This window comes from Cebus imitator, unplaced genomic scaffold, assembly GCF_001604975.1.
Source record: "Cebus imitator isolate Cc_AM_T3 unplaced genomic scaffold, Cebus_imitator-1.0 Scaffold30, whole genome shotgun sequence".
NCBI lineage: Eukaryota > Metazoa > Chordata > Mammalia > Primates > Cebidae > Cebus > Cebus imitator.
This window is the reverse complement of record NW_016107345.1, coordinates 7,280,124-7,305,878: the sequence shown is the minus strand read 5'-3', so window position 1 is coordinate 7,305,878 and position 25,755 is coordinate 7,280,124. Positions and strand designations below refer to the sequence as shown.

Here is a 25,755-nt window from a genome sequence, read left to right as displayed (position 1 = left end):
TATGAAAATGACTGCCATAAAAATAACAACAGTAATATAAAACATTTCATTAAGCACTCACTGGAAATCAGGTGTCAAAAGTAGTCTCAGAGACAAAATCATTTAGAGAAGAAAATTAATTTATTTGCAGAAAAACTTTCATTGGAGTACAGGTTTTAACAGAACTTGCTCCTAAAATTAAATAAATGAAAATAAACTAGAAATTTAATTTATCAAATTTGTCATGTTTATGGTGGAAAATTAATAACTTTTGAATTATTATCTAAGATATTCTACTATTTCTATACATCAACATTTCGAAGGTCAGGATAATCTCATTTTGTTAGGGAGTCAGTGACTTACAAGACACTCTCAAGGTTTGACTTAATTTGTGGAATAGAACTAGACAAAATGACTCTGTGTTTTGTGTTTTACTTTGTCATTGTTGTTTACTTTAGGGTACAAAGCATTTTTAAAATTTTCCCTTGTACGGAACATGATGTAAACCCTTACTCTTTTAATGGAGCAAGGTGACGTGTTACATTATTTCCTTACAGACGTTGTGCTAGGCACCTTATTCACTTATCTCTAATAATAAGCCCATGATGTTGATAGGGCACTATTTACTCATTGAATTTACAATTACACGGGAGGTGGAATTTAATTTGAGTTAGTAATACATTAGGCTTAGTAAATAATTTAGTAAGCCCCTTGAGAATGATCCAAAATACCAGCACCCACTTGTATCATATGTATGGTCAATATTATTTTCTGTTAGAGACTCATGATGAGATTACAAAGAAATTAGAAACTAATTAAGCACATAGAACTGAAGTTTTCACTCCCTAGTCCATTATATGCATCCTATTACTCCTCCAGGAGCTTCTTAAACTTCACTTTAACAAGCTGAAAAGACATTATGAAGATGAATGTATCAACAGTTCTAATACATGTTTGCATATGATTAACAATGCAAGAATAAAGTACTCTCAGAACTACACTTGGTAGGACGTAGTACTTTTCTTTCTGAGATGTAGCTTCCATGCCTTTTAATTGGTGAATGATAATATAACTTTACATATTTAATTATTCTCAATATTTAAAAAACGGGTTATGAAACAGTCTGAATTAAAATAGGAAATGGGCTGCATTAAGTCAGTTTTACATTTTCTAAATATACAATTAATTAATTTTTTTTTTTTTGAGATGGAGTTTTGCTCTTGTCACCCAGGCTGGCAATGGCACATTCTCTGCTCACTGCAACCTCTGCCTCCTGGGTCCAGGTGATTCTCCTGCCTCAGCCTCCCGAGTACCTGGGATTACAGGCATGCACCAACATGCCCAGCTAATTTTTGTACTATTAGTAGAGTTGGTGTTTCACCATTTTGACCAGGCTGGTCTTGAACTCCTGACCACAGGTGATCCATCTGCCTCAGTCTCCCAAAGTGCTGGGATTACAGATGTTAGCCACTGCACCTGACCTCAATTAATGTTCTTAAACATATTCAATAATGAATCAACTAACAGTATTTTCAAGTAAGATCACCTTTTGTACTTAAGCCAATGAAAGGATCAAATTCACTTTTAATTGGCATCTGTTTGCTCATCAACAATTAGAATGCCAACTTTCTTAAAAATAATTTGTCAGTTAAATAAGGTATAGTGGAACCAGGACTACACTGGCATTGTTCATAAAATAAAAAATTAACTTCAGCTCCTGTCAGATTCAATTACCACATTTTTCTTTTTTATTCATTTGATGAAGGATCACATACACAGGGCAGGAATCTAGGTCTGGAAGTTTAAATTGGAGTGGAGACCAAAGAAAAGTGAGCAGGCTAAATCTTGAAGCTACTAAGTATTGGAATTTCCATTGCCTTTTGAGATGTCTCAAATTTATTCCTCTTTTTCATCCTCACAGCCTCTACTTGAGTTCAAAAGTGCAAGTATCACCTGAAATATACTATCTCTTTTTTTCTTATTGGGTATCTCTCTCCACTCCTAAATGGTCTCTCAGTTCTTTCTACTACTATCATTTTTTTTTTCACACTAACACATGAGTTTTGTTTTTAAAAACAGATAAAATCAAATTTTACTTTCCTTCCTAAAAAGTATGCATTTTTAAACAACAAATGTCTAATTTAAAGTAATTATTCTGCACTTCAACCTAAATTTTTGATCACCAGTGACCTTCCCACTCCATTCCCCACAGACCTACACCTCTTGCTTGGTCCACTTTTTTGTCTTTTTTCCGTGGTCCACAATATCCCATGGTTCTGAACATTCTCTTTTCTCTGCTTAGAATGGAAGTAGAACTCTTCCCTCAAGCTCACCAGTAAATTTTACTATCTTTTAAGATGCAGAATTCATCTCTTATTTTTGAAGACTCTCCCTTCCTATCTCCCCTGCTTTATGTTATAGGCTTGCAAAAGGATGAGGCAAAGATAGATGTTCTCTAAAGATAGATATTTGCCTGTTTGAAGGGCTGAGGACTGCCCAACCAAAATAATAAAGGCACTAACTTTGATAAGAAAGTCATAAATAGCATCAGTGACAAGGAGATCTATATTTGTTTTCACTGTTACTTCATTCAGGAAACCAATATTTTCATTCCACGATAAGAGATGGCTAAACTGATTTGAGTGGAAAATGCAGGACCTAATTTATGTAGAAATATGTTTTTTTCTTTAATTAGTAAAGCTGAAATTTTAAGCATTCCAATTTACAGTGTGAATTGTGTCTTTTATATAAAATGAGATAATGCTACTAAAACACTTCTGTTTTAATTATAATTGCTACTAAGGTCATCATTACTGTTCTTTCAAATGCTACTTTTAATTTTCCTTTATAGGCTTAGTCTAACACTTTTGGTACTAAATGTTTCTTTGACAAAGCTAATTTTTCTGTGTTAAAGATTATGTCAGTTAGCATATCAATAATGCTGTGTAATCACTCATACCAAAATTTGGTGGTATTTTATAATAAGTATATATTTTTTGCCTTTGTGGTTGCCAATAAACAGGGATTTTTTTTTAACTCTTCTAAGCTTAGTTAGGCTTGGTTTTGTCTCAGTCTCTTCCCATGTGTTCTCGTTAAACCTACAGCTAAGTTATTTTCTTCATGTAAAGAAAAGCAGGAAGGTAAGAGGGTAAGTTCAATTGCCAAACACATTTCAAGACCTTCCTTGTTTCCCATGTGTGAACATCCCATTGGCCTCTACCCAGAAGCAAGGAGCAGAAAGCACAATTCTGCCATGGAAAGTGTGAGTATTTGCTAAACAGCAGGACTATTAATTTTAAATAACAAGCTGTTAGGCAGTTTTTATTCTGTGAACAATGAGATTACAAGTGGCCTGTATATGTTACCTTTCTTCTAGAAATCCAAACCTGGAGAGCATTTTCCCTTACTTCTGATTTCAGAGGTGTTCAGTTGCCAGATCTTTTTCTCACTTCCACTGACTCTTTTCTCCACTCTTCTAACCATCTTCCCACTTATTTTAAAGTCAAAGTGAATTATGTCTTGGCTGTCAAGGTTTGTTACTCTTGGATTTTGCAATTATAAGGATTGTTATGCATCTTTCTAGTACTTGGGGCATTATTATTATGGGGAAATATAGAAGTTTTTTCAAATAACTAATTTGAAGTTATTTTGTAAAACAATTCATTTTATGAGAAGAAATACCCTCTTGCAAACACACACACACACACTGAAATACTCTCTATGGATAATTTGTTTTCTCACATTATAATTCAAATAAACATGAAATATTAAAGTTAATTTACGTAATTAGTAGGGATTATTTTAGGTTAAATACAAGGTAATTTGATATGTTAAGTTTTTTCTTTTTGACACATTTTATTGTTTATTTTGGGGAGTTTTATACTCCAGTTACCAAAAATAGTTATAAAAGCATTAATATACAATATCATGCAAATTAATTCCATATGATAAATTTTGACATTAATTCGTTTTCTGATTCAAAAATTTCTTTCTTTTTTAATAAAGATACACACTGAAATTTAACCTGTTTTGCACTTAAGGGCTCCTTTTAGTAATGAACTAGAAAATTAAAATTTTATCTTTAATAGTATTGATAGGATAGTCTATCATAAATAAAGAGACAGTATTCTTGAAATGGTGATATATGATTTACAGGCAAGAGAATATTTTGGAGCTTTTACTAATTTTGTTTAGATGTTATGCATAGTTCATTGTAGTGAAAGAGCCAGGAATTAATCAACACATCATAGATTTACAGAACTAAATATCCCAAATGAGAGGAATATATTTCCCAGATCAAGTAAGTTACCATGGAAAATTATTAACAAAGGCCTCATTCAAGAGGATTTCAGACACTAAACTATGCTTAGCAGGATTAGTAGCATAATGTGGTACAAGGACACTGAATAAGATTATATGATTAATGTTTTATTGTGGTTGCAGTTAGGCTTTCATTGCTTATAGCAAGAACAGCGCCCCACTCAAACTTGAATTGCAGTGAGGCAGTCAGGATTTGGAGGAGGGCCCAGCAGATACAATCAGGCCGCAAGGACAGAGTCCTGGATTTGCCTGTGGTGCTCTATGATCTTTCACAAGGTAACTCTAAAATGATAAGACAACATATCTTCTGTCTTAAATTAGATACTTTGACCAAAATTATTACCTTAAATTTATCTGTTCTTATTCTAAATAGTTACATTCACTTTATTCAAGATTTAAAATGTTATAAATAAATATGAAGTTACCTTAAGTTAAAATTCACTAATGGATATTAAAATAACCACAAATATCTTCCAAAATTTTTCTTAATGTTGACATAATTAAGGTTATGTCAGGATTGTATTTTAAGCTTTGCCTCAATAATGTTCTCTCCATTAAAAGCCACTAGGAGTAAATGAATCAATGAGTTCAAATCACACTAAAATATTTCCCGAGACAGACTTACATTTGCTTTAAAAAGTGGGCTCTTTAACACTTTTCACTGGAGGTAATAAATATCTGACAGTAAAGAACAAATTTTGTTATTCCTAAATACCTATTAGTGTCATTGTTATATATGAGACATTTTCCTTCAACATGAATTATTCATGCACCTACCTTAATTTTGATTGCCAACCCAACAAAGTTAAAAATCACACTATACCTAAAAATATAAACACTATCACACTGAAGTTGAGAATGTATTATTCTTTATACATAATTGCTATCATGCTGAGGTTGGGTTACCACCTTTTCCTGTGAAATCACAAAGCCATTCTGTATGTTACTGCCTTCAACATATGCACATGCTAGTTTCTATTACCATTGTCAAAAACAGACTCTTTTGACAATCTCCTTTTTTCTAATACTTTTCATCCTAGAAAGCTTATTAGCTTTACTTTACACAACCATTCAGCATGTATTGCCACTAACTAGATTACTTCTCACCAAACAATTGAATCAGTAATTCCAGAAACCTAGGCTCCAGGAATCCCAAATTAGAAGTCCTCCTAGGAGTCATAGTAATTTAAAGCCCTGCCATAGATTACTAGTGATAAAGAGATTCATAATATTTTGGTGGGAGTACTGCATCTTTGACATTGCTTCCAGCAAGAGTAAGGGCTACTCGGTATAGATACTAGTTTCACTTATTTCAGTTATATATCCATGGATCTATGACACAACTCTTCAAAATGTTGTGGATTTCCTTCCCACAAGACAGGGAAAATAAAATACGACTGTATAGTGTGTTCCTGATATTATGTATTTAATTCGCAAGCATATCCAAGTGAATACAATTGGAATAATGGCTATCCATTTCTTGGTAAAATAAAATCCATTTTAAACCTTAAATTTTTAGTTAATATGCAAGTTTGGTATTAACCATTATTCTTAATAATGCTATCTTTTAACCTCATTGCAATGAAGAAATTTATGGATGATATACAGACCATCACTCTCTTGAGTAAATTTATAAAGGACGATTTATGGCAGCTTCTTGGAGAAGAAAATTAATTTTCACAAGTTTTCTAGGTTTCTCATTGTCAACTGGTCACTACTTGTAAAGAAATAGAAGAGAGTTCTGCTAATTTAAAAAATCATGTATCAGTTGGTCTCAAATTTCTCCGTTCTGTTTTAGCTGAGGCCTTATTTGAGGATATTCAAAATATCGCATTGTCTGTTTTTGTTTTGTTTTGTTTTTAAGTAGGCACTGTGAAGCCAGAGCAAGGTACCTTGCTGCTCAGTTAAAGTTAACAGAGGCCATGACTGGTCTTACACAAGATCTAGGGAGCAGATGGGCCAGGAAAGCAGGGCCATGCTGACCAGCCATAAAAGTGTTCTCCCCTGGGGTCTCTTAACAACAGCTGAAGCATTGGAGGCATTTCCTCTAGAACCATCTGGCTTTGATTTTTTAGGCTATTTTTTTTTCTGTCGACAGAGAGCCACAAAGTTAAGGAAGCAATAATTCTTCTCTAGTTACTGTAACTGCTGGTGCAAAATCACCAGTCTCTAAAGCCACTTGTATAATACATCTGACTAAAGGGTGTTCTTCTTGGGAAAAGAAAAAAAACTATGTTATCAAAGAGAGGAATTTTGTGAAGTGATACTATAGTTTAAACTCAGTGTACATGTTTTTCAGGAGTTCTTATAATTATAGGTTAAAGTGGTACTGGCTTGCTTTACTTCATCTCATTGAAGTTTCAGTTATTCCCTTCTATCATCCTCAAAAATGCTTTTTAAAAATTGAAACAAAGTAATGGTACTCTTTTGGAAAAGCACTCCTTTTCTCATCTCTACCCAAAGATTTAATTTTAAAAATAATTGAAATAGTTTCAATGGTACTTCAGTAATGCATTGGGTTGTAATTTATTAAAGGTTTATGAAGTTCTGATTAGATCAATCACTGCAGTTAGAAAAGAAATTTCATCTACATTGTTGAAAAAGAACTTTTTCCTAGAAAAGGGTTGTGGCTGGCAACGTCCAATTGGAAAAGCATTGAAAAGACAAGAAAGTAAATTAGCAGAGTGGGAAGAAATGGTGAATGAAGATATATGCAAATGTTTCCAAATTTTTGATGAAAAACTCATTCCAAATCATAGGTTATATATGATTCTAAAGAAAGATGACTGATTTCCCAACATCAGCCTTATTGCTAGAATAAAACAAAAGGGGCTGCCAGCCACAGGAGTCTTCCCTAAAATATATAGTTTTTAAAAACAAGGATTCTAGAAATAATAAACTGAGAGGCTGAGAGTGAATAAAGGGCTGGCAGTCAATAACAATATCTAGAAGTCACTATAGAAATAAAACCATACACAGAAAAAAAATGAACCATATTTAAGAAGCTACAGGAACAGGGTGCAAGGTGGGTCTGGTTATGCCACAGGGTGCAAGGTGTGTCTGGTTGGTTCAGTTGAACCCAGAACCTGTGAACAGTGTATGGATAACGGCGATCCAATTCTATTTGCGCTTCCTGCATAGCACAAGTTTTGGCTTTCTGGTTTAATGGAATAACACAGTTATGTAATAGAGTTGATAATGATGACAAGCTTCGGTTATCTTTAGCATTTTGTTCTTGGCTCCTTGGTTCTTCCTTTCTGATTTTAAAATAGCAGTCTAATAGAACCATGCCATGCATTTTTTTTTTGAAAGTACTGGCTTTAAAGTGTTACTGAATGGATCATAATGTCAGATGGTCAAGGGAAAGCTGTGGATAATTTAATTTGGTTTAGTTTCTCTTTAATTTGAAACTTAAGACTGTGAAATAGTATCATCTCCAGCACCCTAATTGAGTAGGAGTAGTTCTACCACAGAACAAGGTGATAATTACCTTATTAAACCACTCTGTTTTGAAATCTTAAAGAACTTAGTTGAAACAAAGACGGTAAGGTTTACCAATAAAATGAGCTAAGACTTTAAGATCAAACAGAGGTAACACACTGAAAATTTTGAATCAGTAAAGCTGATGTTGTGATGCTAACTTCAGAAAATGACAAAAAGTAAGATTTAGGAATATTAAGAACCGAAAAGTTACTTAATTGAATTTAAAAGCAGTTAGATGACTTTACATTGATTTAAAGATATTCAAAAAGTATCTCTAATTTCACAAAATTAAATTGATAGTATTATAATAAAAGTAACTTGTTTTGATTTTTACCTGTCACACACTCCATACCCATACATTATTCCTGTTAATTAATGGGAAAGAACTCAAGTGTCATCTATTGACTTAGTGGCAAAATAATAAAAAGATACTAACAAATCAAAAATTTATACACAAACACATTTTAAGTGATTTAGAGGGTCACTTCTATGTAAAGATTGTGTAAATATATTTCAATCTTGTATCTTTTTCTTCTCTTTAAAAGAAAGAATAAACACAGCTAGAATAAGAATTAACAAAAAAGAAATATAATAATTTTTCAAAAGAAGTAGAGAATAAGTCTGGACAGGTGTCATTAGAAATTCTATGAGGGCTAAACTTAAATGAACATACATAAGATGGTAAGGAATGTGTCTTAGGGCAGTAGTTGCAGAGTGAGCACACTGTTTTCATTTATTTTATATGTGATACATTAGGTAGGGAGTGCTAGGAAAGTCACTGCTTGCCCCTGCACTTATCATCAGTCAGGCTATGAAATAAGACTGCCAGCAGTGGTGAAAATTAGATAATAGGTGTGATATAGAACATTCGGATTGAGTGCATGATAATACACATTTGCAGATATTAGCCAGAGTGCAAAAGTTCCACATTTGCAGGAACTAACTATTGATTTTTTGGGGGAAAAACAAAACACTTTTTTAAATGCTGGGAGAGGTAAGCTATACAATTACTGGTCTAAGACATCTGGAAAAGTAAATTCATAATACACTGAAAATCTTGACACCTGGAACTTCACTGGTAGCTCATGCAAACATTCCCCTATGGTGACTACGGTTACCAATACTGTACTGTCTTATTTGAAACTTGCTAAGAGAGTGGATCTTTATTGTTCTCATCAAAAACAAACAAACAAAAACCCTAAACAGATCCCAAACATAAATAAATAATCTTAAAAGCAACTAAAACTAAATGACAAATTTCCTTTATTAAATGACATTTACACTGACAAGAAATTTCTCAAAAGTAACAATTAGACATGAGTAACATATTTTTTAAGTGATGAGGTAAAACAGTAAAATCTTTTAAAATTATCATTCAAGAGTGACAGTGAAATAATGATAGTTTATGATATACAAAACTTGAAAAGCAAAAAACTGCATGTACTATGTAAACTATCATTCAAGAGTAACTGTGAAATAATGATAGTTTATGATATACAAAACTTGAAAAGCAAAAAACTGCATGTACTATGTAAATGGATAAATTTCTGGACATTTACATCCTCCGAAGACTAAACCAAGAATAAGTTGAATCCCTGAATGGACCAATAACATGGTCTGAAGTTGAGGCAGCAATTGATAGCCTACCAACCGAAAAAGTCAGGTACCAGGCAGGTTAACAGCCGAATTCTACCAGAGTTACAAAGAGGAGCTGGTACCATCCCTTCTGAAACTATTCCAAACCATACAAAAAGAGGGAATCCTCCCTAATTCATTTTATGAGACCAACATTATCCTAATACCAAAACCTGGCAGAGAAACAACTAAAAAAGAAATTTTCAAGCCAATATCCATGATGAATATTGATGCAAAAGTCCTTAATAAAATACTGGCAAACCCAATCCAGCAGCAAATCAAAAAGCTTATCCATCACAATCAAGTTGGCTTCATCTCTGGGAAGTAAAGCTGGTTTAACATAGGCAAATCTATAACTGTAACCCATCACATAAACATAACTGAAGACAGAAACCACATGATTATCTCAATAGACCCAAAAAAAGCCCACATGGCCAAGAACAACAACAACAACAAAAGCTAGAAGCATCACACTACCTGACTTCAAACTATACTATAAGACTACAGTAATCAAAACAGCATAGTACTGGTACTAAAATAGAGATATAGATCAATGGAACAAAACAGAGGCCTTGGAAGTAATGCCACACGTCTACAACCATCTGATCTTTGACAAACCTGACAAAAATAAGCAATGGGGAAAAGATTCCCTATTTAATAAAGGATGTTGGGAAAACTGGCTAGCCATATGCAGAGAGTTGAAACTGGATCCCTTCCTTACACCTTATTGAAAAATTAACTCCAGATAGATTAAAGATTTAAATATAAGACCTAACACCATAAAAAACATAGAAGAAAACCTAGGCAATACCATTCAGGATATAGGCATAGACAAGGACTTCATGACTAAAACACCAAAAGCAATGGCAGCAAAAGTCAAAATAGACAAGTGGGATCTAATTAAACTCCAAAGCTTCTGCACATCAAAAGAAACTATCATTAGAGTGAACCAGCAACCAACAGAATGGGAAAATTTTTTGCAATCTACCCATCTGACAAAGGGCTAATATCCAGAATCTACAAAGAACTTAAACAAATTTACAAGAAAAAAAAAATAACCCCATCAAAAAGTGGGCAAAGGTTATCAACAGACACTTTTCAAAAGAAGACATTTATGCAGCTAACAAACATGAAAAAAATCTCATCACTGGTCATTAGAGAAATGCAAATCAAAACCACATTGAGATACCATATCATGCCAGTTACAATGGCGATCATTAAAAAATCTGGAGACAACAGATGCTGGAGAGGATATGGAGAAATAGGAATGCTTTTGCACTGTTGGTGGGAGTGTAAATTAGTTCAACCATTGTAGAAGACAGTGTAGTGATTTTTAAGGATCTATAAATAGAAATTCCATTTAACCAAGCAATCCTATTACTGGGTACATACCCAAAGGATTATAAGTGGTTCTATTATAAAGACACACGCACAGGTATGTTCATTGTGGCAGTGTTTACAATAGCAAAGACTTGGAACCAACCCAAATGCCCATCAATAATAGACTGAATGTGGCACATATATACCATGTAATGGTATGTAGCCATAAAATCAGATAAGTTCATGTCCTTTGCAGGGACATGGATGAATCTGGAAAACATAATTCTCAGCAAACTGACACAAAAATGGAAAACCAAACACCACATGTTCTCACTCATAAGTGGGTGCTGAACAATGAGAATACATGGATACATGGAGGAGAATATCACACACCGGGGCCTGTTGCGGAGTAGGAAAGCTAGGGGCTGGATAGCAGGAGGTGGGGAGATTGGGGGGAGATAACATTAGGAGAAATACCTAATGTAGATGACAGAGAATGGATGTAGCAAACCACCATGGCATGCATATAGCTATGTAACAATCCTGCACGATCTGCACATGTACCCCAGAACTTAAAGTATAGTAAAAGAAAAAAATATGTTTCAGGAAGGAAGCTATATCACACAAAAGGAAAAATGCAAGTAGTAAGGTGAGCAAAGAAATTGATAAAGAAGTAGATAAACCTAAGCTAGCAATAACCAAGAAAACAATAACACTAACAATGAATAATTCAGCAATGTATATAAGGTACAGTTAAAATTCTAAACAATTTGATTAGAAGGCATAATCACAATTAAATGATTCTGAGGCCTTGTATAATTTGGGGCTATTTTAAAAATTAGGTGAAGTCACTAAGTATACAGACATAGAATAAACATTATTTAAATAAGCAGAGAAAATAAAGGAATAGCTTTGTGCAAAAGTAATTGCAGTCCTTACCATTATTTTCAATGACAAAAACTGCAATTACTTTTGCACCAAGGTAGTAAACAGAAAGCAAGAAGGGAGAAGAAAAAGAAACCTAAAGTTACAGACAGAAATAACCACAAAAATATAACTAAACCATAATGAAACACAAATATGAAAAAATCAGAACACCTGGACATATAAAAATGTGTATATATTGTAGAAAAGAAGGTAGTTTCCACTACCTTGTATAATATTAGACAAAATATTTTAAATATAAAATTCATCTTTCAAGGATAGGGTCTTTATTACTTAAGCCATAAAATAGACTCAAAATATATTTAAATGAATTTAGAGTACTATTCAAAAAAGTTACAAATACAACTTCAAAGTGGAAAGTTTAACAAATCTCTCAGTGATTGATAGATGCATATGGAAAATATTTGTAAAAACACAGTTTTAAACAATATAATTGAAAACAAACCATTAGAAAACCCATAATCTTGTAAGGAAACATGAAATATTTAAGGAACAGTCCTACTCTAGACAAACAGTATAATCTGTATTTTAAAATATACATTTTAAAAATATATAGCATATATGCAATTAAATGTCTTAAGGATTAAGGAAATTGGAAAATAAAAATGAAAGACAAAATAAACACTTTATTTAAACTTATGTTTTCTGACAAGCTGTAATACAAGTCAATTTTAAGGCTTTAAGTTAATATTTTTAAAAGAAAAATGGAGTGAAAATCCATTATCTATTTTTCCATTCTTAAAAAAGTTTAAAAATAATAAGAGACTAAACTCAAAGAAAGCAGGAGAAAGAAGATAATACATAGTGAACCGAAATTCCTAAAATGGAACCAAAAACAGAAAGGACCAAGAGAACCGAAAACTGCTTCTTCAGAAAGATGAGTAAAATAGACGCTTCTCAAGCAAATCCACAGAAGAAAAAGAAAAAGAAAAAATAAATTAAGAATGACAAAAAATACAAGTTTTTTTTCATCTAAACATATACTATGACCATCTAATGCTGATAAATTGTAATTTTGTTGAAATGAACAACTTTCAGAAAATCTACTCACCAAAACCAATTTGAGAAATAGGAAAATCACACATAGAACCATTCATGAATCAGAATCAGTACCTAAAACATATCAAGATAACTGCAGCAATACATAAAATCAACAAAATACTCATTGTGCTATTAGAAGGTGCATCTCTACACAGGCAATGGTGGGGTATGGTTTTAGGATTAGCAAACTTTAGAAAACTCTATATTTTATTGCATTAAACAGAATAAAGAAAAAGTTATGTTGCCATCTCACCCCACGCAGGAAAAAAGCTCTTGATAAAATTGTCAAATATTTAAGTTAAAATTAAGTCAAGTAAAAATCCTTAGCCACCTAGGACTGGATGAGAACTTCTTTAACCAAATGATAAAATTTATCAAAAATTCACATTAAATACCACACCTTAATAATAAATCTTTAAGAATCTTTTATTGAAAATCTGGAATACAACGAAGACTCCCAGTATCAACACTTCTATTTAACATTATTTGGGAGATCCTAATAAACATAATGTGACATAAAATATAGTATTGTAACATGTTAAAATAAAAGAAAGGTAGAATAAATTATTTGCAGAAAATAAGACATAATTGGTTATATAGACAATTTAAAAGAAAAATAGTTTATCAGTAAAAATAAGAGTTTAGAGAAATGGAACATTAATAAATATCTATTATCATTATTTGTATCATTAGGAATTAGTTTTAACATCCACGTTTTAATTGACACAGTTTACAAGAACAAACAAAATTATCAGTTATATAAAGAGGAATGTAGCAAAAAACAAACAAGACTTTCAAGGAAAGTAATTAAATTTTGTTAAAAGACATAATAAAGGAAATCCTAAATATGCATAAAGAGGTATACTGGGCAATTGTTAAAATATGTACATAATAAAACATCTTTCTCTAAATTAACATATAAATTTAGGCAATAATAATAAAAATTACAGCAAGATGCATCGTGAACACTGACAAGCTGGTCCTAAATTAGGAATTGAAAAGAGCGAAGGTTAATTCAGCCACCTTTAGAAAAAGAAGGAGACAAAGATGTTGTTGAAGAGAAGGAAGGAAAAGGGGACACAATCTGCCTAATAGTGAACACTTCTATAGAGCTATTTCTAAATACTATAGTATAGAACAAACTATTGCAATTAGAACCTAATAACCCAAAAATAAGTACACATATAATGACAAAAGTTACAGCCTAAACAATGCTGAAATAATGGACTATTAAATAATATCGTGAGAAAAAAATTGAAGGCACAATTGACTAAACACATTTTTTAATGACAGATACAAATAAATCACTATATCACAGTATACACAGGAGTAAATTGCAGATGATTTTAAAAATATATGTAAAAGGCAAAGCTGCCAAATTGCTAGAAGAAAATATTAAAGGATAATTTATATCAGAAGAATATTGTTAATAAGATTTCAAAGGCCTTAATAAAAATAAAATTTTTTAAAGTATATATACTAAAATTAAAATCTTGACAAAAGACACCATGAAAAAATAAGTTAATTATATCACTAATTGAAAAGAGATATCTATAGCACAAAGAGTTAGTCTGAAATAAAATAAAACCTGTAAATCTATAAGATAAAAGCTAAAATATAGAACAAGAGAGAAGGATATGAACAGGTACTTCACAGAGGAAACAAGCTGAATGGTCAATAAATACATGGAAAGAAAATTAAAACTACAATAAAATGCCATTTTTTATCTATGATATTGACAAAAATTTAAAAGTCTAATACAGTCAAGTGTTGACAAGGGTATGAGGAGGCATGAGCCTTAGGTCATTGCTGCTGTGAATTGACATGGTCACTTCAGAGAATAGTTTGGTCATACTTGGTAAATTTGATAATGCAATGTAATACAGTAGTTAAAATGGGCAAAGTACAGTAAGTATAAACATCTGCAATTTCAAAAGTATAGGAATAAGTTTAAAAAGTAAATTGCAAAGGGATACATATGGTATGAAATGTTTATGTACTCTTTAAATGCCTCCAAAGCAATAGTATATATTTTCTATGGATGAATATTTACTGTATAAAAATATAAGTGGGAGAAATACACACCAAACTCAGAATAATGATTACCTCTGGAGAAAAAAAATGAAAAAAGTTTGGAGGTAGTGTACAGCTTTCACTACTTCCATAATATTTATTTACTTTTTTGATTTCTAAGAGAAATTAACTGATATGGAAAAATATTAATCTTTAATTACTGTATTATGTTTAATAAACACATATTTAGTATGTGGCAGTCACTGTTGTACATGCTTTAAAATATTGCTTAATTTAATTCTAATGATAAAATCTATGAGATAGTATTATACAATGCTGATTTTGTAGATCAGGAGAGTGAGACAAAGAAAGTTTAAGTGGCTTGCCAAAGTTCACATAAAGCTAGATTTTGAAGGTAGGTAGTCTGTTTACTGATATCATGCCCTTTCTTGTGTGACTCATTTCTTCAACATCTGTAGTACATGTACATGGATATTTATAATATAATTTTTCATACCTTGGAACATTCTTAAAAGTATCATATTAAAAGGAAACAACAATGAAAATGGGGGAAAGTCTGCTTGCCACTATTAGGTAATAAATGGAGTGTGTATATCAAAAAAGCCAGTTGATAGAAATAAGTCCCAACATATCAATAATCTTAATAATTTAAATGGTCTATACTCATTCATTAAATTTCAGCTAAATAATATTTAGAAGAGAGAAGTCTAATGCACCAAAACATAGGGACTGAAAGTAAAAGGATAAAAAGAGATAAGCTAGGTAAATATTAACCAAAAGAAAGATGGTATGTTTATGTTAACTTTATAAAAGGTAGGTTTTAATACAAAAATAGTAATTTTTAAAAATAGAGAAGGCAACTCCATCATGGAAGTCTTTCTTCAACAAGAAGATAGTTATTTAAAATTTGTGTGCACCTAATAAAATAACCACATGTATATACTCAAAAATGATAAAACTTCAGGTATAATTTTTTAATTCATCCTTTTGGTGATTTTATGTGTCAGTTTGACTGGTCCACTGGGTGCCAGGACATTTGATCAAACATTATTCTGTTGTGTCTGTGAGGATATTTCTGGATGAGATTAACATTTTACTTCATAGACAGAGTAAAGCAGATTCCTCTCACCATGTGGGTGAGGTTTATGCAATCAGTTTAAGATTTGGGTAGAACAAAAAGGATAAAATTACGGGAAATTTCCCCTGGCTGACTGTCTTTGAGCTGGAACTTTGTGTTTTTATGCCTTTAGGCTCAAACTAAAACCTTGGCTCTTCTCGGATCTTGAGGTTGCCAGTCTTCAAACTGGAACCACATTATTGGCCGTTCTGGTTCTCAGGTCTTTGAACTCAGACTAGAACTATCAGTTCTTCTGGATCTCCAATCTGCAAACCATAGATCTTAGAACTTGTCAGCCTCCGTAACTGCATTAACCAATTTTTTATACCCTCCCTTTCTTTCTCTCTTTCTTTTTCTTTCTTTCCTTTCTTTCTTTCTTTCTTTCTTTCTTTCTTTCTTTCTTTCTTTCTTTCTTTCTTTCTTTCTTTCTTTCTTTCTTTTTCTTTCTTTCTTTCTTTCTTTCTCTTTCTTTCTTTCTGTATGTGTGTGTGTGTATGTATATATGTGTGTATGTATATATATACATACACACATATATACACACACACGTATACAACAGTGAAGCCTTGTGTATATGTGTGCACAGATATACATGCATATACATATATACACATGTACATACATAATATTGTTTCTCCTACTCTGTAGAATCCAGACTAATACAACCCAAAAATGGATTATTTCCATAAAAATTTCTTGAAGATTGATGTCAAGGTAATAAAAATCATTAAAAAACAAGTTTTGAAAAATTAAATAAACAAACTTATTCTAATTGGTATATATCAACTTCCAAATACAATAATTTGAGAAAGAATACTTTTCTCAACCACAAATAAAACTTTACTGTTACTATTTTACATTTGGTCACATACTAGTATGTAAGCAAGTCTTAACAAATGTCAAATAATCAGCATCTTAAATACCACAAGTTCTTTGACCTCAAGCAATTAGGTTGGAAGTCAATTGCAAATGATTTAAGTGCTCATTTATTTGAAAAATTAAAAAGCCCATAAAGCAGTTCTCAGGAATTTTATGAATCCATACATCAAAGAAAATAAAAATTAAAGCATTCAAATATACTCACACATGTATACAAAGATGTCTGTACAAGATTTTACTTTGTTATTGTTTGTTATAGCAAAAGCCTTGAAATGACATAATTGTTTATCATGAAAGAAGGAACTTTTAAATAAAGTATTGTACATCTACAAAATGGCAAATATAGAGAATAGTCCATTCATGTTATTAAGGAGAACAAAGTTGCCCTTTGTTGATTAAAGTATTATTAGAAGATATAAGTTAGGTACAGAATAGCATATAGAGTATACACTCATTTTTAACTTAAAAGCATTTATTTTAATATATATATTTCTAAGAAATTAAACAAACTTGGATTAGGGACAACTTCAGAAGGGAGAGTTAGAAATCTGGGCTCAAGTACTATTTGGTATTCTCTAGTTTTGTTTTTTTTTTCTTTCGTTTCCTCTATACATTTACAATTTTAAAATGCTAGTTAAAATGTAGAATGAATCTAAGAATGCCACCCTAAAAATATCTCTTCTGAAATATTGTCAGAGAACTTTGGGATTCTTCCACAAGTGATTTTTTTCCTTTGGTTTTAGTGCTGGCAAGTGCATTGGAATACTCTTCAATAGAATCTATCCTCAGGAAAGTGTATCATATAATGTTATCAGTAAATTAACATTTAAAAAATTATTTCAGTTGCCTGAGCTAAAGACACTAGGTACCAGGGAAAGGAAAGGAGACATCTGGAAGGAAGAAAGTGTATAAAAGACATTCATACTTTCTGTGTCACAATTTTGCTCTGACAAAATTTCATATTGAGACATCAGCAAATGCTTTTAACTATTGAAAGTTTTCCTGCAGTCTCTATTTGTTCAGATAAGAGTCTCAATATTACAATATTCTTAATTGTAATATCTGGTCTGAAGTAAAAAAAGATTGCAGTTCTGGGAAAAGTGAATAGAGAATTCAGATGAAAGCATGTTTAAAATAGGCCTCAAATTTAGAGCTTCAAATTTACTTACACATAATTTTCTTAAAAGCCTGCATAATTTTAATTTTATTACAGTCATCACCTTCAGACACTGGTCATTTTGGAGAAGCAATCACAGAAATCTGAAAAATAAAGGCCTGATGAGAATACTTAAATTAACCACATTCCAGAAGCCCAACTCTGAAAAGCAAAGGTGTTTCAAATACAACAGGCCAAATTCTACATTTCTCCTCTATTGAGAAATGTAATATTGCACTTATTAAAAACAAATGGAGTGTTAAATTAAAAATAATTGGATTAAGAGGAGTCATTATATAGTGAGTTAAAGTGACACAGGAATAAATTGAGAAGACAAGCAAGACAGTGATAGAAAACATATTGTCTATTAATTTATTTTGGAGTAATTATTTTGTTTGTGTCTATATAATATTGCCATTAAAATAATCTAATTTCATATATTTACTTCTAGCATGTGAGTGATTTTTTTTTTTTTATTTTTTATGTTTGGATACCTGACCAAGAATCCCTTATAATGTTTTTCCCCAAAAATTAGCTAGCTAATAGCTAGTTGTCTGAATATCTCTCACTGAGTAGTTTGTCTTTTCCCATTAATTTTAATATGAACTTGGCATGTATTTTATTGGCTCTTTTACTACATCTCCAGGTGTTGAAATTGTTCAGATCTCAGTTATGGATCCTCTGTGCTTTTTATTTTTTTTGAAACAGAGTCTCGCTCTGTCTCCAGGCTGGAGTGCAGCAGGCCCTCTCAGCATGCTGTAACCTCCGCCTCCTGGGTGCAGTGATTCTCCGGCCTCAGCCTCCTGAATACTTGCATCTACAGGTGCGTGCCACCATGCCCAGTTAATTTTTGTACTTTTAGTAGAGAGGGGGTTTCACCATGTTGGTCGGGATGGTCTCCATCTCTTGACTTTATGATCCACCTGCCTCGGCTTCCCAAAGTGCTGGGATCACAGGTGTGAGCCACCATGTTTTTTGGGGGAGGGGGAGGGGGCTTAAACACGCTTTTTATGCTGACCATTAACAAATTTCTATCTCCAGGCCAGATCTTTGCTCTGACCTTCAGACTTGGCATATCCGTCTGCCTGCTTTACTTCATCACATATCAAAACCAAACCTTTATTTCATCCTCAAAACCTGTTTCCTCCTGAAGTGTTTTACTACTTCAGGAGTTCACAGCACCAAATACCCTATACTTCAAGCTAGAAATGTAGTGGATGATCCTTGAGGCAGCCTGTTCTCAATGACTCTTTATGCTTCACATTCAACTCTTCACAGGCTGTGCGTCCTTCCCAAGAATTGTATAGACTTAGGCCAGGCACAGTGACTCACGCCTGTAACGCCAGTACTTTGGGAGGGTGAGATAGGAAGATCACTTGAGGTCAGGAATTCTAGACCAGCCCAGCCAACATGGTGAAAACCCATCTCTACTAAAAATACAGAATTAGTCAGGCATGGTGGCAGGCACCTGTAGTACCAGCTACTGGGGAGGCTGAGGCAGAAGAATTGCTTGAATCCAGGAGGTGGAGGTTGCAGTGAGCCAAGATCACATGGTGACTGCACTCCATCCTGGGCAACAGTAAGAGTCCATCTCAAATATACGTTTTATATATATATATATATATATATATATATATATATACACATACATACATATACACACACACACACGCACACACACACTACATATATAGTATATATATACACATATTTATTTTCTAAGTCTCTCTCAATATATATAATATATATTATATATAGTATAATATAGAGAGACTTAGAAAGAGACTATATATATTATATATATAATATATATAGTATATAAAGATATATAATATCTATATATACTATATATATAGATAGATATATAGATTGATAGATATAATATATTATATATTATATCTATCTATCTATATATTATATATAATATCTATATACAATATATAGACAGAAAATACTATATTATATATAGTATATAATATATATATTATGTATATAAATATGTTGAGAGAGAGACTTAGAAAATAAATAACCTGAAATTATCCACCTTTTTTTTTCTTTTAGCAATCCATCTCAGTTTCTTTACAGACCAGCTGGAGCTCTGCAATGTCATGCCGGAGTAAGTACCATACTCTATCAGAATTACTATTCTTTTCTTTGTCACCAGAAAAAATGTTTCTTAAAAAATGCTCACATGAGGTCAAGTCACAGTGGTTCAGGCCTATAATCCCAGCACTTTGGAAGGCTGAGACAGGCGGATCACTTGAGGTCAGAAGTTTGAGACCAGCCTAACCAAGATGGCAAAACTCCATCTCTACTAAACACACACATTCACACACACGCGCGTGCACACACACACACACACACACACATAAATTAGTTGGTGTGGCGACCATGCCTATAATCCCAGTTAGTTGGGAGGCTGTGGTAGGAGAATTGCTTGAACCCAGGAAGCAGAGGTTGCAATGAGCTGAGATTGTACTAGCATGGGCCACGGAGTGAGACTTCATCTCAAACAAACAAACAAACAAACAAAAACACCAAAAGAAACCACATGAAACTACTAAATAAGTTAAATGATGACTTTGTTTTAGGGCAAAGTACAAGGCAAATAGAATCAATTGTCATTATATGACCTTTATAACTACACTCTCAGGTAGTTGATATTTTAGAACCCACTTCATACAGTTGAAATTTGGGTCTCAAAACAGTTCTCTTAAAGTCTGATGTCAGATTACAAAACTGCCTCTTCCCACAATATTGTATTATCTCCCTTGGAGAACCTGCTAGAGAATCATAGAATCAGAAATATCCTTTTTGTGAACATCTCCCAGCTGCGCCAAGGTTTAAATTTTCTGGGAAGATATTACCATGTGCAGTTTCAACCAAATCTTTTTCAACTTTAACCACAGTTATGCTTCAGTGGCCTACCTTTTTGTCCAATGCCTGCACATCTGCTTTAACACAAAACAATTTGGAAGTTAATAAGAGTAATAACTCTTCTTATTATAGCCTCTGACATCTGAAGATGCTTTCCAATCTTCCATGAATATGTGAAATTCAAAATGTCAGTCTCCAAATTTTCAATATAATCTTAGTTTCAGTGGAACATTTACAGGAGGTAATTTGCCACAGTGGCAAAATATTTTTGTTAAATACTGTTATTTTATAGCAAGATATAACATTAACTGACACACAAGTGTGTCTTTAGAAATGTTATGGTCCTAAAGAAAATGTTTAGAAATAGGTTTCTTCCTTTTTGCTAAATTGCTATCTAACAGGTTTCTTATGCCTGTGAAATGCTAAATAGTTGGAGTAGTATTTACCAAGAATGAAAAAGAAAATAAAGGCAGATGATTTGAGAAGGTGGGGGTAAGGAAAAGATAAGATGTTTTTTCCTGACTCCTTAATTGCTTTTCATTGTTTTTTCGTGTTTCTGTTTTTGTTTTTTACTTTCTCCTATGTTTCAAAGCAGAGTTGTCCAAACATCACCAAATAGGAATGTTATTCTTAAAAAAATTTCAAATATTTCTAGGTATTTTCCTTCAAAATCCTGGTTCAGTAATCTGAAATGAAACCTGGAGAACTAGCAGTTTAATAAGTATGCTAAGTGATTATTACCAAAATGACAATTGTGAAATATTTGGTAAACCATCCAGGAGCTAGGTAATTTAAAACATTTAATAATTGGTTCTTACTGTAAGGGTAAAGGATTTTGTTAAAATGACTATTTAAATGCAACACTTATTAAAAGGATAGAATTGAGCACTTTAGCACTTTCAATAAATACCTTTTAAGTATGTTTTCTAAAATGGCAAAATTTTTTCATTAATTTGAAGTTAGCATTATAGCCACCAAATAATTTCTGTGTTGGCTTGTTGAAAATCTTCATATCATAAGTTCTAAAAATTATCCTGGGATTTTTAAAACTCCAGAAAAACACTATTAAAAAAATATATAAAAGTATCAATGTCCAAAAAAATTAAAAAAAAAAACTCTTACAAATACGCAACAATAAATATAGACAATCTAACCCAGTAGAAGAAAGCAGGACAGGTTAATAGTTGGATCGATTTCAGAAAAGAGGAAAGTCAAATGACCAATAAAACATGACTAGATGCTGGAGCTCATTAGTAATCAGAGGATATAAATCAAAACCACATGAAGTTCCAAATTTCATTCATTAGCTTGACTACTATTAAAATAATAATGCCAAGTGCAGTCACAGATGTAAGGAAGAGTAAGTTTGTTCCATCAATCCACAGAACTACTTGATTTGACAATATTTAGTAAAGTTAGGGTGACTAAAAAACTTCATTGTTAAAACTGAAACATTTTTAGAATAAAAAAGTACTAAAATACACAAAATTATTTCATATTTAATATATTATTTACTCACAAATAGGTTTTACTATATTGATGGGCCTATAAAATAGTTTTCTTCAAACCGTTTTTGAAAATATAATCCTTCAGCCTGGCGCGGTGGCTCACACTTTGTAATCCCAGCCTTTTGGGAGGCTGAGACAGGTGGATCACGAGGTTAGTAGAAACCCCGGGGTTTCAACATCTTGGCCAGGCTGTTCTTGAACTGAAGACATAGATTTGTGCATAAACTACACTCTGAGATGACACCACTGCACTCCAGCCTGGGCAACAGAATGAGACTCTGTCTCAAAAAAAAAGAAAAGAAAAGCCTTCAAAAATGTAAAACCAAAATTACTTACCTTGAAGCAAAACAGAAAAATAACTTCTTTATATTTATCATTTGAAAATTAAAATTAGCAAGCAATGGGGAAAGGATTCCCTGTTCAATAAAGCTGGCTAGCCATGTGCAGAAAGCAGAAACTGGACCCCTTCCTGACACCTTACACTAACATTAACTCCAGATGGATTAAAGACTAAAACATAAGACCTAACACCATAAAAACCCTAGAAGAAAATCTAGGCAAAACCATTCAGGACATAGGTGTAGGCAAGGACTTCATGACCAAAACACCAAAAGCATTGACAACAAAAGCCAAAATAGACAAATGGGACCTAATCAAACTCCACAGCTTCTGCACAGCAAAAGAAACAGTCATTAGAGTGAATTCGGCAACCAACAGAATGGGAGAAAAATTTTGCAGTTTACCCATCTGACAAAGGGCTGATATCCAGAATTTACAAAGAACTAAAACAGATTTACAAGAAATAAACTAACAAGCCCATTGAAAAGTGGGCAAAGGATATGAACAGACACTTTACAAAAGAAGACATACATGAGTCCAGCAAACATATGAAAAAATGCTCATCATCACTGGTCATCAGAGAAATGCAAATCAAAACTACATTGAGATACCATCTCACGCCAGTTGGAATGGCAATCATTAAAAAATCTGGAGACAACAGATGCTGGAGAGGATGTGGAGAAATAGGAACACTTTTGCACTGTTGGTGGGAGTGTAAATTAGTTCAACCATTGTGGAAGACAGTGTGGCGATTCCTCAAGGACCTAGAAATAGAAATTCCATTTGACCCAGCAATCCCATTACTGGGTATATATCCAAAGGATTACATATCGTTCTACTATAAGGACACGTGCACACGAATGTTCATTGCAGCACTGTTTACAATAGCAAAGACCTGGAACCAACCCAAATGCCCATAAGTGATAGACCAGATAAAGAAAAAGTAGCACATATATACACCATGAAATACTGTGCAGCCATAAAAAAGGATGAGTTCATGTCCTTTTCAGGGATATGAATGAAGTGGAAACCATCATTCTCAGCAAACTGACACAAGAACAGAAAACCAAACGCTGCATGTTTGCACTCAAAAGTGGGTGTTGAACAATGAGAACACATGGAGGGGAACATCACACATTGGGGCCTGTTGGGAGTTGGGGAGGCTAGGGGAGGGATAGCAGGGAGTGGGGGCATTGGGGAGGGATAACATTAGGAGGAATACCTAATGTAGATGACAGGGGGATGGATGCAGCAAACCAAAATGGCATATGTATACCTATGTAGCCAACTTTCACATTCTGCATGTGTACCCCAGAATTTAAAGTGTAACTATAAAAATAAAATAAAATAAATAAGAAATTTCTTCTGTTGCTAATGGAGCTAACACACTAACAATTATTGATGCATATATTTCATAAATGCAGAAAAAATTAGATTAATTAAAATGCACACAATTTATTTTAAAAACAGTAATTTAAATACAAAGCCATGCTTCTCAGTGTTATATGCTTACTTTATCCAAGTTCACATATTAAATCTGTGAAAATGTCATCTTCAGGCATAGTTTTCTTAACGTAGCTAAGTATTCACTATTGAAATAACAGCAGTTTTTCCCCCTCAGCTTTCTATCTTCTGGATTTCAGGATATCATTGTTAGCCTTGTGGTCCCAATCCTGGATTGAATTGAAAATTACAACAAACATACTGTACGAGTTTTATGATTGTACAATATATTTATTGGCATTTTTCAATTCATGATTGGATTGAAAGGAAAATTCAGTAAGTTTTAACTAAATATGTACTTGCATATTTTAGGTCATTGCTGCTGTAACAGATTATTTTTTAAAACGTAGTCATTACCAAGCAACTTACAAATAAACAGTTGTAGGGATATGAGAGATGACAAAACCACTGTAGCCAGAGTAATTAACTCCTCTCTGCATCTTCAGGGTCTATTTACAGCACATCATTTACATATATCTAGCCTATTACTTCTTTCATTTTTCCCAAACCCACCATATGATGGTCTGGCAGTTTCATGTTAGTGGACCACATCAGAAAGTATGTCAACTACTTCCTCCATCACCATACAAGATTGGAAAAAGTTAGCCATCCTTAGCCACCACTGATTCAGTGCATGTTGGTTTATTATCAAGTACTCTGCATGCTGTCCTGGAAATAGAATCATTATCTATGTTTAGTGTGAAATAGGTCAGGAAGAAAAAGTTAATTTTCAGACTTAACCCCCTATTGAAGTCAATTCTGTTAATATTTCATTTTGCTCACATACTGGTAGAGCCATGACAATAGCTGTAAGTATTAAACAAAATGAACATTTAACAAACCCATTCTGGATTTAATCAATGTAACTTATAATAATGGTTCATTAAAAATGAAAAATACAGGACACGTATTAAGCCAATTAGGACGAATGAACAATAGTAATAAAGTGGTACTCCTGGGAGCAAATAATGATATTTGGTCCCCTCAAAGTGAAACCGTATATACACTGCAGCCCAGCCATTCTTCTAGTATATTCATTTGAAACTCTCACACATGTGCACCTGGAGACATAGAGAAAGATTTTTACTGTAGCATTTCGATAAACACATTAAGAACATGATGGAATTCAGTAGACTGAGATCTATGCTATCAATAATGGTTGCTCACAACAAGAATGTTAAGAGGAAAATCACAAAACAGTATTATTTAGAAATATGTATTTGATAAATTTATGAAAATATAAAGGTAATATCAGGTTCATGATAATGGCACCTCGGGAAATGGAGAAAAGGAAATGATCCTGAGGGGGTGTATCCCAATTGTAACAAAATGTAGCGTAAATAGGACAAGATATGCATTATTAGCTGTTATTTCTAAGTGAGGTTAAATTGGTATTTATTAGGTTGTTTTGTATTTATAACTTTTAAAAATTTTATTCAGAAACAAAATAACTTTATAATGAACAACAGTTACTTTAACTTTGAATCGCTTTGTGAAGTAATTGCTTTTAAATTTCTCTGTCCCAAGGGAGGGGAGCACTACACACTGGGGTCAGTTGGGGGGACATAGGGGAGGGACGGTGGGGGGTGGGGAGCTGGGGGGGGATAGCAGGGGGAGAA

The 25,755-nt window shown here is 32.9% G+C and overlaps 1 long non-coding RNA gene across 2 annotated transcripts in view; it reads left to right on the top strand.

The window, feature by feature from the left end:
• Positions 1-25,755, top strand: part of LOC119470408 — a 37,684-nt gene that overhangs the window by 3,270 nt on the left and 8,659 nt on the right. The window contains exon 1 of one of the 2 annotated variants that reach the window (XR_005199302.1): positions 19,971-20,025. The exons of the other annotated variant lie outside the window; for it this stretch is intronic. This is a non-coding gene — a long non-coding RNA (uncharacterized LOC119470408). Of the gene's footprint in view, positions 1-19,970; positions 20,026-25,755 lie in introns of those variants that run through there. 2 annotated transcript variants of the gene reach the window in all.